The sequence below is a fragment of the Arvicola amphibius genome, chromosome 6 (assembly GCF_903992535.2).
Source record: "Arvicola amphibius chromosome 6, mArvAmp1.2, whole genome shotgun sequence".
In the NCBI taxonomy this organism is placed as follows: Eukaryota; Metazoa; Chordata; class Mammalia; order Rodentia; family Cricetidae; genus Arvicola; species Arvicola amphibius.
In genome coordinates, this window is record NC_052052.2 from 22,858,406 (window position 1) to 22,869,686 (window position 11,281).

The following is an 11,281-nucleotide window of genomic DNA, read 5'->3' on the forward strand; positions in this document are numbered from 1 at the left end:
GATAGAACGAGTTCATGGGCCACTGTGGGGCACACGCCTTTATTTCCAGCACTCAGGAAGCAGAAGCAAGAGGACCTCTTGAGTTTGAGACCAGCCTGGTCTACAGATCGAGTTCCAGGACAGCCAGGCATACATAGAGAGAACCTGTCTCAAATATTAAAAACAAAAAAACAAAAGCAGAGAAAAAGTTTGTCGATTGCAAAGACAGCACAGCCCAGCTCTTAGGCCAGTTCGACTCCTGTAGATTTACTTTTCATGTGAGCATATGTGCATCACATGCATGTCTGGCACACTTGGAAGTTACAGATGGAGTTAGAGATGGTTGCAAACCACCATGAATATGCTGGGAATTGGGCTTTGATCTTTTGCAAAAGTAGCAAGTGCTCCTAACAACTGAGTCCTCTCAGTCCCATTTCATTTTTTAAAAATATATGTGAACAGGCTCCAAAGCTTCAGAGAAACCCTGTCTTGAAAAAAAAAAGAAAAAAACATATATATGTGAGACAAAAGGCTAGAAGTTCAGATCACAGATGCTGGCTCAGTAGAAGGCATCAGCTATAGCTTAGAACTTTCCCCAATTTGCTCCTAGCATGCAATAGCCCCAAGGTAGGGTTACAATAGTATTTTTTTTCCTAAATTAAGGCCTCATAACCTATCTAGTATTTCTACTACTGGCTAAGCTAAAAAACCCATCCCTTCTATTCAGGCATCCCTCTCCTTTAAAGTCTATAAGAGTAAGGAATTCCCTTTGTCCTGTCGATTGTCGGTGAATATCTGATCATAATTTCCCTGAGCCTGGAGTGTCCTGGATTCCTAAGGAATACTTCATCTAAAAAAAACCAAAGATGGAAACTGGGTCACCCTGAATTGGGGTGAGAGATGGGATAAGTGGATGTCTGTTGTGGGATGTTTGTTTACACTATGTAAAGATGTGTCACTGTGACTGGTTTAATAAAAAGCTGAATGGCCAATAGCTACGCAGGAAAGGTTAGATGGGACTTCCAAGCAGAGAGAGGAATGCAAAGGAGTTAGACTCTAGGCTGGGGGAGACGCCAGCAAGACAGGGAGGAAGTTGAGCGTACAGAGAAGATGAGAGGCAAAAAGCTACGTGGCAAAACACAGATTAATAGAAGCAAGTCAAGGTATAAGAGCTAGTTGGGAAGAGGCCTAAGCTAAAGGCCAAGTGTGGTGGTTTGAAAGGAAATGTTCCCCAAAGAGAGTGGCGTTATTAGGAGGTGTGGCCTTGTTGGAGTAGGTGTGGTTTTGTTAGAGGAAGTGTGACACTGTAGGTGTAGGCTTTGAGCTCTTTTTTTCAAGCTTCACTGAGTGTGACAGGCAGTCAACTTCCTGTTGCCTCTGAGTCAAGATGTAGGCTCTCAGCTCCAGCACCACATCTCCCTGATGTTGCCATGCTCCTCATCCCACTACTGATGGACTGAACTCCTGAAACTGTAAGCCACCACCTCAGTTAACTGCTTTTTTTTTTGTAAGAGTTGCCCTGGTCATGGTGTCTCTTCACAGCAATAAAAATCCAAACTAAGGGCGGGTTGTGGAGGTGCATGCCTTTAATCCCAGCATTTGGGAGGCAGAGGCAGGCGAATCTCTGTGAAGATGAGGCCAGCCTGGTCTACAAGAGCTAGTTCAAGGACAGGCTCCAAAGCTACAAAGAAACCTTGTCTCAAAAAAACAAAAAAACAAAATCGAAATTAAGACACCAAGCTTTCATATTTAATACTATTAATACTATTAGGGACCTGGAGATCCCAAAAAAAAAGGCCAACAAAAAAGGCCAACGACATTTAGCACCCAACATGGGGCACGTATATCAAAACAGGGACTGAGAAAGCAAAAAAAAAATTGTTCTAAACATGAAGTTCAATGTGACTTTCTGGCAGGCTCAGCGTTCACAGTAGAGGGTCTGTTGTACACTTACCTGGAAGAGGAGATACCATGATCACGAAGGTAGTTTCCCCAGGGCAAGGCTTATCCATTGTACCCCAGATGTGCTGACCCCTGCCATTTCCCCCAATATGGGAAACTCAACTGCATAAGTTGTGGTAGTGGGGGACTTCATTCATGCTCTCTCCTGGAAAAAAAAGACCCCCTGTCACACAGCTGAGCACTAGAATAACTGGCATACTACTAGGTAATAATGCCTGCCTCAGCACAAACCCAGCTGCATTCTGGAACTGGGGTAAGTAAATGTAGCTCCTGGCCAGCACCCACTGTAGGTACCCGCAGGTGTAAGGCTCAGCTCTCATGGACCTGAAGGGGGCAGAGCCAGCTGTCAGCACCAAGTGCTAAGTGGAGCCACAAAGCAAGCTGATAGCCTAGCCACCACCTAATCATTTAAGATTTGATTCATAATGCTGTGGAATAATGCTCTTGGAACCTGTAGAGATTTGTCACTCATGTTGGTTTAATAAAATACTGATTGGCTAGGAGCCAAGAGGGAAGTACAGGTGGGGTGACCAGAGTAGAATTCTGGGAAGAGGAAAGTCAAAGAGGCAATTACCAACAAGATGCAGAGGGAAACAAGATGAGAATGCCTCTCTGATAAAAGGTACCAAGCCATGTGGCTAAACATAAACAATAAATATGGGTTAATTTAAGTTGGTTGTAAGAGCTAAATAATAAGTCTGAGCTAATAGGCCAAACAGTTTATAAGACAATGTATGTTTCTTTGGGACTGAACAGATGCAGGACTGGGTGAGACAGAAATTTTCATTTATAAAATGCTGCAGATGCAGGGAATACAAAAAAAAGATCAGATCCAAGCCAAAACTCTGAATGGGTAGTTAGCTTAAAAATGTGTTTAGGTGGGGTTGAGAGATGGCACAGAGGTTAAGAGCATTGCCTGCCCTTCCAAAGGTCCTGAGTTCAATTCCCAGCAACCACTCCATCTGTAATGGAGTCTGGTGCCCTCTTCTGGCCTTCAGGCATATACACAGACAGAACATTGTATAATAAATAAATAAATAAATAAATAAATAAATAAAATGTGTTTAGGTGCTTAAAAATGAGTATAGACAATCATAAAAATGTATAGTTTAAAAGTAAAAAAGTTTTTTTAAACACTTGCTGATTTATTTGTTTGTTTGTTTGTTTGTTTGTTTGTTTATACAGTCTCCTACCTGTAGGCCAGAAAAGGGCACCTGACTGGTGGGAATGTAAGCTGGTACAACCCCTTTGGATGTCAGTGTGGCGATTTCTCAGAAAATTAGGAAGCCGGGCGGTGGTGGGGCACGCCTTTAATCCCAGCACTCGGGAGGCAGAGGCAGGCGGATCTCTGTGAGTTTGAGACCAGCCTGGTCTACAAGAGCTAGTTCTAGGACAGGCTCTGAAGGTGCAGAGAAACCAAAAAAAAAAAAAAGAAAATTAGGAAACAACCTTACTCAATACCCAGTAATATCACTTTTGGGTATATATCCAAAGGATGCTCAATTGTGCCACAAGGACATGTGCTCAACTATGTTCATAACAGCTTTGTTTGTCATAGCCAGAACCTGGAAACAACCTAAATGCCTCTCGACCAAAGAATGGATAAGGAAAATATGGTACATTTACATAATGGAGTACTACACAGCAGAAAAAAATAACGACAGCTTGAATTTTGCAGGAAAATGGTAAGGAGCTAGAAAACATTGTTTTGAGTGAGGTAACCCAGACACAGAAAGACAATTATCCCATGTACTCACTCATAGGTGGATTTTAAACATAAAGCAAAGAAAGCCAGCCTACAAACCACAATACCCGAGAACACTAAGAGAGACTTACATAGATCTAATCTACATGGGAAGTAGAAAGTAGAAAAAGACAAGATCTCCTGAGTAAATTGGGAGCTTGGGGACCTTGGGGGAAGGTTGAACGGGGAAAGGGAGCAGAGAAAAATGTAGGGCTCAATAAATATCAATAAAAAATAAATTAAAAAAAGGAAAAAAGAAATACAGGTTACTAGTTAATCATCTATAACAATCAAGTTTATAGTCATGTTAGGTATGTTTTCAAGGTTAAACAGAAATAATTTTTTTTTTTTTGGTTTTTCGAGACAGGGTTTCTCTGTGGCTTTGGAGCCTGTCCTGGAACTAGCTCTTGTAGACCAGGCTGGTCTCGAACTCACAGAGATCCGCCTGCCTCTGCCTCCCGAGTGCTGGGATTAAAGGCATGCACCACCACCGCCTGGCCAGAAATATATTTTAGATAGATCTTCAAACACTTTAGAGACCTACAAAACATGGCATTTAAGATATTCTAATATCTTAAATGGTGGTGACACACGCCTTTAATCCCAGAACTCTGGAGGCAGAAGCAGGTAGGTGGATCTCTACCTGTGAGTTTGAGGCCAGCCTTGTCTACAAGAGCTAGTTCCAGGACAGCTCCAAAGCTCCAAAGAAACCCTGTCTTAAAAAACAAACAAATAAAAAGATATCCTAATAACATAAGACTTTTCATGTCAGTAAGATATGTCTGCTCCTGGCAGTACCAATCTACTTCAAAGAAGATGATGGGTATTGAAGAACCTCTATATGGAGTCTGCTTTCACTTGTGACAAAGTTAGTCACTGGCCAAGAATCTGCCCTTCTTGGGCTGTGGTGGCACACACCTTTAACCCCAGCACTTGTGAGGCAGGAGGATCTCTGTTTTTTTTTTTTTTTTAATTTATTTATTTTACATACATTGGTATTTTGCCTGCATGTATCTCTGTGTGAGGGTGTCAGATCTTGGAGTTACAGACAGTTGTTAGCTGCCATGTGGGTGCCAGGAATTGTACTCAGGACCTCTGGAAGAGCAGTTGGTACTCTTAATCACTGAGCCATCTCTCCAGCCCCAAGCTAATTGTTCTTATTATATATAGTTCTACTGTGTTAGGGTTAAAACCTTTTCTTTTTATTTAGACAATAACTGACGATTGTTCTTATTGTGTATAGTTTTACTGTATTAGAATAAAAAACCTTTCCTTTTTATTTACACAAGAGGGGGAAATGTTGTGGAATATTTGTATCCTGTATGAAGATGTATCATGGTGATTGACTTAATAAAAAGCTGAATGAAAAATACCTAGCCAGGATAGGTTGCAGAACTTCCAGGCAGAGAGAGGGACTCAGAAGGGTTAGAGTCCAGGTGCCTGAGGTGCCAGGGAGGGGCAGAGGGAGCTAGTCAGATAGAACTGAAGAGGAGTAAAGAGTCATGTGGCAGAAAGTGGATTAACAGAGGCAGGTTAATTTAAGTTATAAGAACTAATTGGGAACAAGCCTAATCTAAAGGTTAAGCTTTCATAATTAATAATATTAACTCTCCCATGTTGAGAAGCTGGTGGTCCCAAAAAAAAGTCTGACAAAAAAGACCAACTAGATGTCTGATGTTTCTCCAAGCATTGTGATGCAGGAGGCCAAAAAAGAGTTCCTCAAACCCTTAAAATAGAAGCGTTAGCTTTTTGCTCTCTCTTTCCTCCCCCTCTCTTTTGGACATATGTTCTCTTTATTGTAACCCTAGCGGGCTCTTTAACTCACAGAGATCTGACTACTTCCTGATTACTTGATGAACCCACCATCCCTGGCATCATTTGGATTTTTTCCCATTTATCTATGTGTATATCGGTATGTCTGTATCAACATACATGTGTGGATATGCATGCCATGGGATACCTGTGGAGTGAGGGTCTGTTTTTTCTTTCTACCATGTGGGTCTTGGGCAGGAAATTTAGGTCTTCAGGCTTAGGAGCAAGTCCTTTACTTCCTGACCTTATCTCACTAGCCCCAGCCAGCATTAGCCCTCTAAGCCATCTTTACAGGACACCTCCTAAAAGGTGAGTGTGAGTGTGTTATAGGTCTCTCGTCCCTTTTATATAACAGTAATAGCTTTCTCTCTTTTTAATTGCTACTCATTTGAAGGGTCATATTTAAACAGGGTGTGGTGATTCGTGCCTATAATCCCAGGTTTCTGAGGCTGAGGTAGGAAGATCAACAGGAATTTGAAGCCATGCTGGGCCATGTAGTGAATTCTAGATCATCCTAGGATACAAAGTAAGATCCTGTGTCAAATCCAAAACTAAATAAAGGGCTATATTTGATTTCAGATATACATTTTTGTTTGTTTTGTATTTTGAGACAGGGTTTCTCTGTATAGCCCTGGTTGTTCTAGAACTTGCTCTGTAGACCAGGTTGGCCTTGAATTTACAGATTTACCTGGGTTAGAGATTCTCCTGAGTTCTGGGTTTAAAGGAGTGTGCCACCACTGCGGGCTTCAGATCTACTTTTAAGATTTATTTATTTATCATGTCTATGTATATGTGCCTACATAAATTTATTTACATCATTCCTATGCAGTCATAATTGGGAAACCAGGATTTCTGCATGAACTGTAATCTCTCTTAACTGCTAAGCTGCCTTGCCACCCCCTCAGAAATATTTGTTTTTTGTTTGGTTGCTTGTTCTTTTGAGACTGGGTCTCACTGTGTAGCCTGGGCTGGCCTTGAACCTCAGATAGGTTTTGATTACCCTTCAAGATGTTTCAGTGTATTGAATGAAGGGACACTAGCACATCAAGCGCGTGGCTCTCGCAAGCCTTGCCCTTCTCCCCATTCACTCTGCCTTGCTAAAAAAACCATTAGAGTTCATCCCTAAAGCTAGCCAACAAGGTCCACTCTCTTAATTGGTCACTTCCTCCTCCTGAGACTGACTATCAAGGCTCAGCTATCAAGGTATTGGAAGGTCAGCAATCAGAAGCCCCCTTGGCTACCCTAATTAACATCCCCTATTAAAATTAAACACCTCCTGGGATGGTGGTAGCCCATGCCTTTAATCCCAATATTCTGGAGGCAGAGACACGCCGATCACTGTGAGTTCGAGGCCAATCTGGTCTACACATGGAGTTCCAGGACAGGCTCCAAAGCTACAGAGAAACCCTGTCTCAGCAATAAATAAATTAAATTAAATTAAACACCCATCCTAACACTGGGGGTAGGTGGGGCGGATTCTCCTTGTACGTTTAAAACTGCCATTTTCTTTTTCTTTTTTTTTTTTTTCAAGACAAGATTCCCTATGTAACAGTCCTAGCTGTCCTGGAACTAGCTCTTGGAGACCAGGCTGGCCTCAAACTCACAGGGATTCACCTGCCTCTGCCTCCTGAGTGCTGGGATTAAAGGCGGGCACCACCACCACCCAGCAAAACTGCCATTTTCTTATGCGCCATGTTTTTCCTGTCTATCCAAAGGCACTCACTGTTCCCGGGACAAAGACCCTTTACCCTTTCCCTTGCCCTTCTTTTCCCTTCTTCTGTTTCCTTCCCTTCTGCCTTGTCCTCTATCTCCTGTCTTTGTCCCTTATCCTTAGATTTTATAGTAGATAAAATCCACACAAGCCAAGTGGGCTGACAAGCCCGTGCTCCCACGAGGTAGCCCGCCATAATTCACTGGGAAGCAGAGGCAGAAAGGTGAGAGAGCTCAAGGTTACACAGTGAACTATGGACTACAAGAGAGCCTACCTAAAAACACACCACACACACAGACTCACATAGACAGATACACACACATAGACATACACATAACATAGACACACACAGACACACACGCACGTGCAGACACGCTCATATAGACAGACACACAGACACACACGCATGAGATATACTAAGGGAAAATGGAAGGTGGTCATGTTTGGGGGAAGAGTTACACATTTTTCATGTTTTTTTTTTAAATTACATTTTATGTATTTATTAGTGTGCCACAGCTTTCAGGGGCTGCTTTTCTCCTACCAAATGGCCCCTGGGGATTAAATGTAGGTTGTCTGGTTTGAGATTGGCAAATCTTTTCCCACTAATCCATCATGCTGGCCCAAGAGTTACAATTTTAAATAAGTCTTCACTAAGGTTACTATTGAATTTTTTTTTTTTAACTTTTTTGGTGCTGAGGCCAGCCTGGTCTCCAGAGTGAGTTTCTTTTTAGACATGGTCTTGATTTGTGGCATAGGCTGTCCTGAAGTTATGACTTTCCTACATTTGTGTCCTGAGTGCTGAGATTACAGGCATGAACCATGAGGTTCAGTATTTTCACTATTAAAGATAAAGTGACTCAATCGAGTTATAAAACTGGGGAATTTTTTATATAAAACTCTGATCTTGAAGATTTGGGAGGTTTGATTTCCTCGGCCTTGCCTGTCCTCATGGAGCAAGTATTGGCCATCCTGTTTGTTGGGACAAGAATCCTCCCTCTGCAGAGTCCCCTCTCCCCACTGCTATCCAAAGCCAGTGTAAGCAGCTGTTCACAACCTGGTGCTTCTGTTCTCATGATAAAGAAGGAAATGGAGGAAGGAGAAAAGGAGTATATATTCCCCCAAGTTTCAAGATGTGGTTTCTTCCTGGAACTCTCTCTGTAGACCAAGCTGGTGTCAAACTAACAGAGATCCACTTGTCTGTCTCCCAAGCGTTGGGATTAAAGGGGTGCATCACCACTGGCCTACTAAGAAAGGAGAAAATTAAAGACACTCCAAGTTTCTTTCTTTCTTTCTTTCTTTCTTTCTTTCTTTCTTTCTTTCTTTCTTCCTTCCTTCCTTCCTTTCTTTCTTTCTTTTCTTGAGACAGGGTTTCTTGTGTTGCCTTGGCTGTCCTGGAACTTGCTCTGTAGACCGGGATGGCATTGAATTTATAAAAATCCACCTGCCTCTGCTTCCTGAGTACTGGGATTAAAGGCATGTGCCACCACACCTGACAAAAAACTCCAAGTTTTAAAATATGCAAACAAACAATATCTGAGTCATAGGAATATAAACCATCCATTTATATCACCCACCTGACCTCTGGGCATCTAAAGTTGTAACCCTTGTTCTCCATTTTACAAAATGCTTCAATATCCATGATTCCACAGTAGGTACTGTATGTGGCCATGGAGCTGGTAAATTCTGGGGTCTTATTTTTTCCATTTTGTAAAGATGGAAATGGAGTCCCAGAAAGGGTACGTAGACCCACCTGAAGCCAGTAGGGAGGCAGCAACACAGAAATGAAATATGGTGCAAGCCTCAAACCCAGCTATTTTTGTTGTTGTTGTTACTGTTTTTTTTTTTCTTTTCTTTTTCTTCCTTCCTTTTTTTTTTGCATTTTATTTATTCGGTTTCTCGAGACAGGGTTTCTCTGTAACTGTAAGTTTGGGGCCTGTCCTGGAACTAGCTCTTGTAGACCAGGCTGGCTTCGAACTCACAGAGATCTGCCTGTCTCTGCCTCCCAGGTGCTGGGATTAAAGGTGTGCGCCACCACCGCCCGACTTCGTTGCTGTTTTTTTCACGACCAGGTTTCTCTGTGTAGCCCTGGCTGTCCTGGAACTCGCTCTTTAGATGGGACTGGCCTGGAACTCTGAGATCCACCCGCCTGTGTCCCGAGGGCTAGGATTAAAGGTGTTCACCACCATGCCTGGCAAGCTTTTCTGTTTGCTTTGCTTTGCGACAGAATCTCCCTACATAGTCTCCAGAACTCATTATATTGACTAACCTGACCTGGAACTCTTAAGATATCTGACTGTCTTTTGAGTGCTGAGATGAAAGGCAGGAACCTCACACCAGGATCATCCAAGCTCTTGAGAGGCAAAAGCAGGAGGATCTCTTGAATTCAAGATTTCAAAACCAGGCTGGGTCGTGGCACAACTCTTTAATACATACTGAGACCCTGTCTCAAACAACATCAAGAAGGAAGATTTCAAGACAAAACTGAGTAAGGCCCTAACTTAAAAGAAATCAAACAAAACATAAAAATATATGTTTTATTGCCTTAGGAATACAAATAAGCAACTAACTCATCACAATATTGGCTGTATGGTAAGAAGTCAGGAAATAGTCAGGCTTCTTCTTCCTCCTTCTCTTCTCCCCCTGATACAGGGTCTCATTATATAGCTCTGGGTGTCCTGGAACTCACTTTGTAGACAGACCATTCATAGGGATCAACCCAATGTCGGGATTAAGGGCATGTGCTGCTATGCCCAGATGTTGTGTCTCTTTTTTAAAAAGCCCAGAAAAGAGCCTTCCGGTCTATCAGTAATGGCTCTGTGATGATTGATTGATTCAGGATCTGGTGTAGTAGTTCTGCAGGAAGGTGAGAGATGATTTCAACCTGCATAGAGATCCCCAGACATTTGTTATTGTCTAAAGACAATTTTGGTTGTCACAGTGTAGTTGTGTGGGGGGGTGGGGCGTTGCTACTGGCGACTAAGGAGGTCAAGCATGCCAATTAATATCTACAGTGCCTAGGACAGAACTTGAATTCTGTTTCCATATATCATGAGTAGCAAGGTTAAGAAAGTTTGTTTTCACTGACCAGTGGTGGCACACCTTTAATCCTAGCACTCAGAAGATAGGGGCAGGGGGAGCTCTTGGAGTTTGAGGTCAGTTTTGTCTACAAATGGAGTTCCAGGGCAGGTAGGGCTCTTACACAGAGAAACTCTGTCTTGAAAAATTCAGTCAATGAATCAGTTTTGCTGTTATCTGGGCATGGTGGTACCTGCTTTTAATCGCACCATTTTGGAGGCATATGCAGGCAGATCTCTGTGAATGTGAGGCCAGCCTGGCCTACAGAGTGAGTTCCAGGACAGCCAGGGAAACACAGAGAAACCCTGTTTTGAAAAACAAAACCAAACCTTGAAGTGCCCCAGAAATTTTGCTGTCCTAATTCATTAGCGGGACCATGCCATTACCTCCTGCCTAGTAGACTCCTCAGTCATCCTGGGTGACTGCATAGGGTGAGGTAGGCTTTGAGTTTACAGAACTAAGTTCTGGGAGGGGGAGATGGTTCAGTGGACAAAAGCACTTCCTATCATGCTTGAGGACCTGAGTTCAATCCCCTGGTCCTAAATTAGTGAAAGGAGAGAACCAACTCTCGACTCTTGCAAGTTGTTCTCTGACTTACCTCCCATACATCCTATTGCATAGAAGCACCCCCCTCCCAATAAATTAAAGACGAAACAGAACACCAAGTTCTGCCACTTTATCATAGGGCTGGGCATGTAAGCTTTAAAAAAAAAAAAGTATAATTGGAAATGGAATTTAATTTGTAGCATTGAGTAACTCACAAAGACTTAAGTTCTTCAGCCTCACCTGTAAACTGTGTGTGGGGGAGGATGTTATTTTTTGAGACAGGATTTCAGTATGAAGACCAGGCTGGCCTCAGTTGACAGAGATCCGAGGCCTGCCCCCACCTTCAGAGTGCCGGGGTTAAGGGTTTTTGCGCAACCACGCCCAAATAAAATGGAGTTTTTTCATTAAAAAAAAAAGTCCATCATCAGAGTTTAAGAATATGAAAAGCTCTT

At 42.6% G+C, this 11,281-nt stretch overlaps 1 non-coding gene across 1 annotated transcript; it reads left to right on the forward strand.

Moving 5' to 3' along the window:
• The first annotated feature begins 1,925 nt into the window (after window positions 1–1,925).
• On the forward strand, window positions 1,926–2,089 carry LOC119818103. The gene has a single exon (XR_005286015.1). It is a non-coding gene; the product is annotated as a U1 spliceosomal RNA (small nuclear RNA).
• The last annotated feature ends 9,192 nt before the right edge of the window (window positions 2,090–11,281 follow it).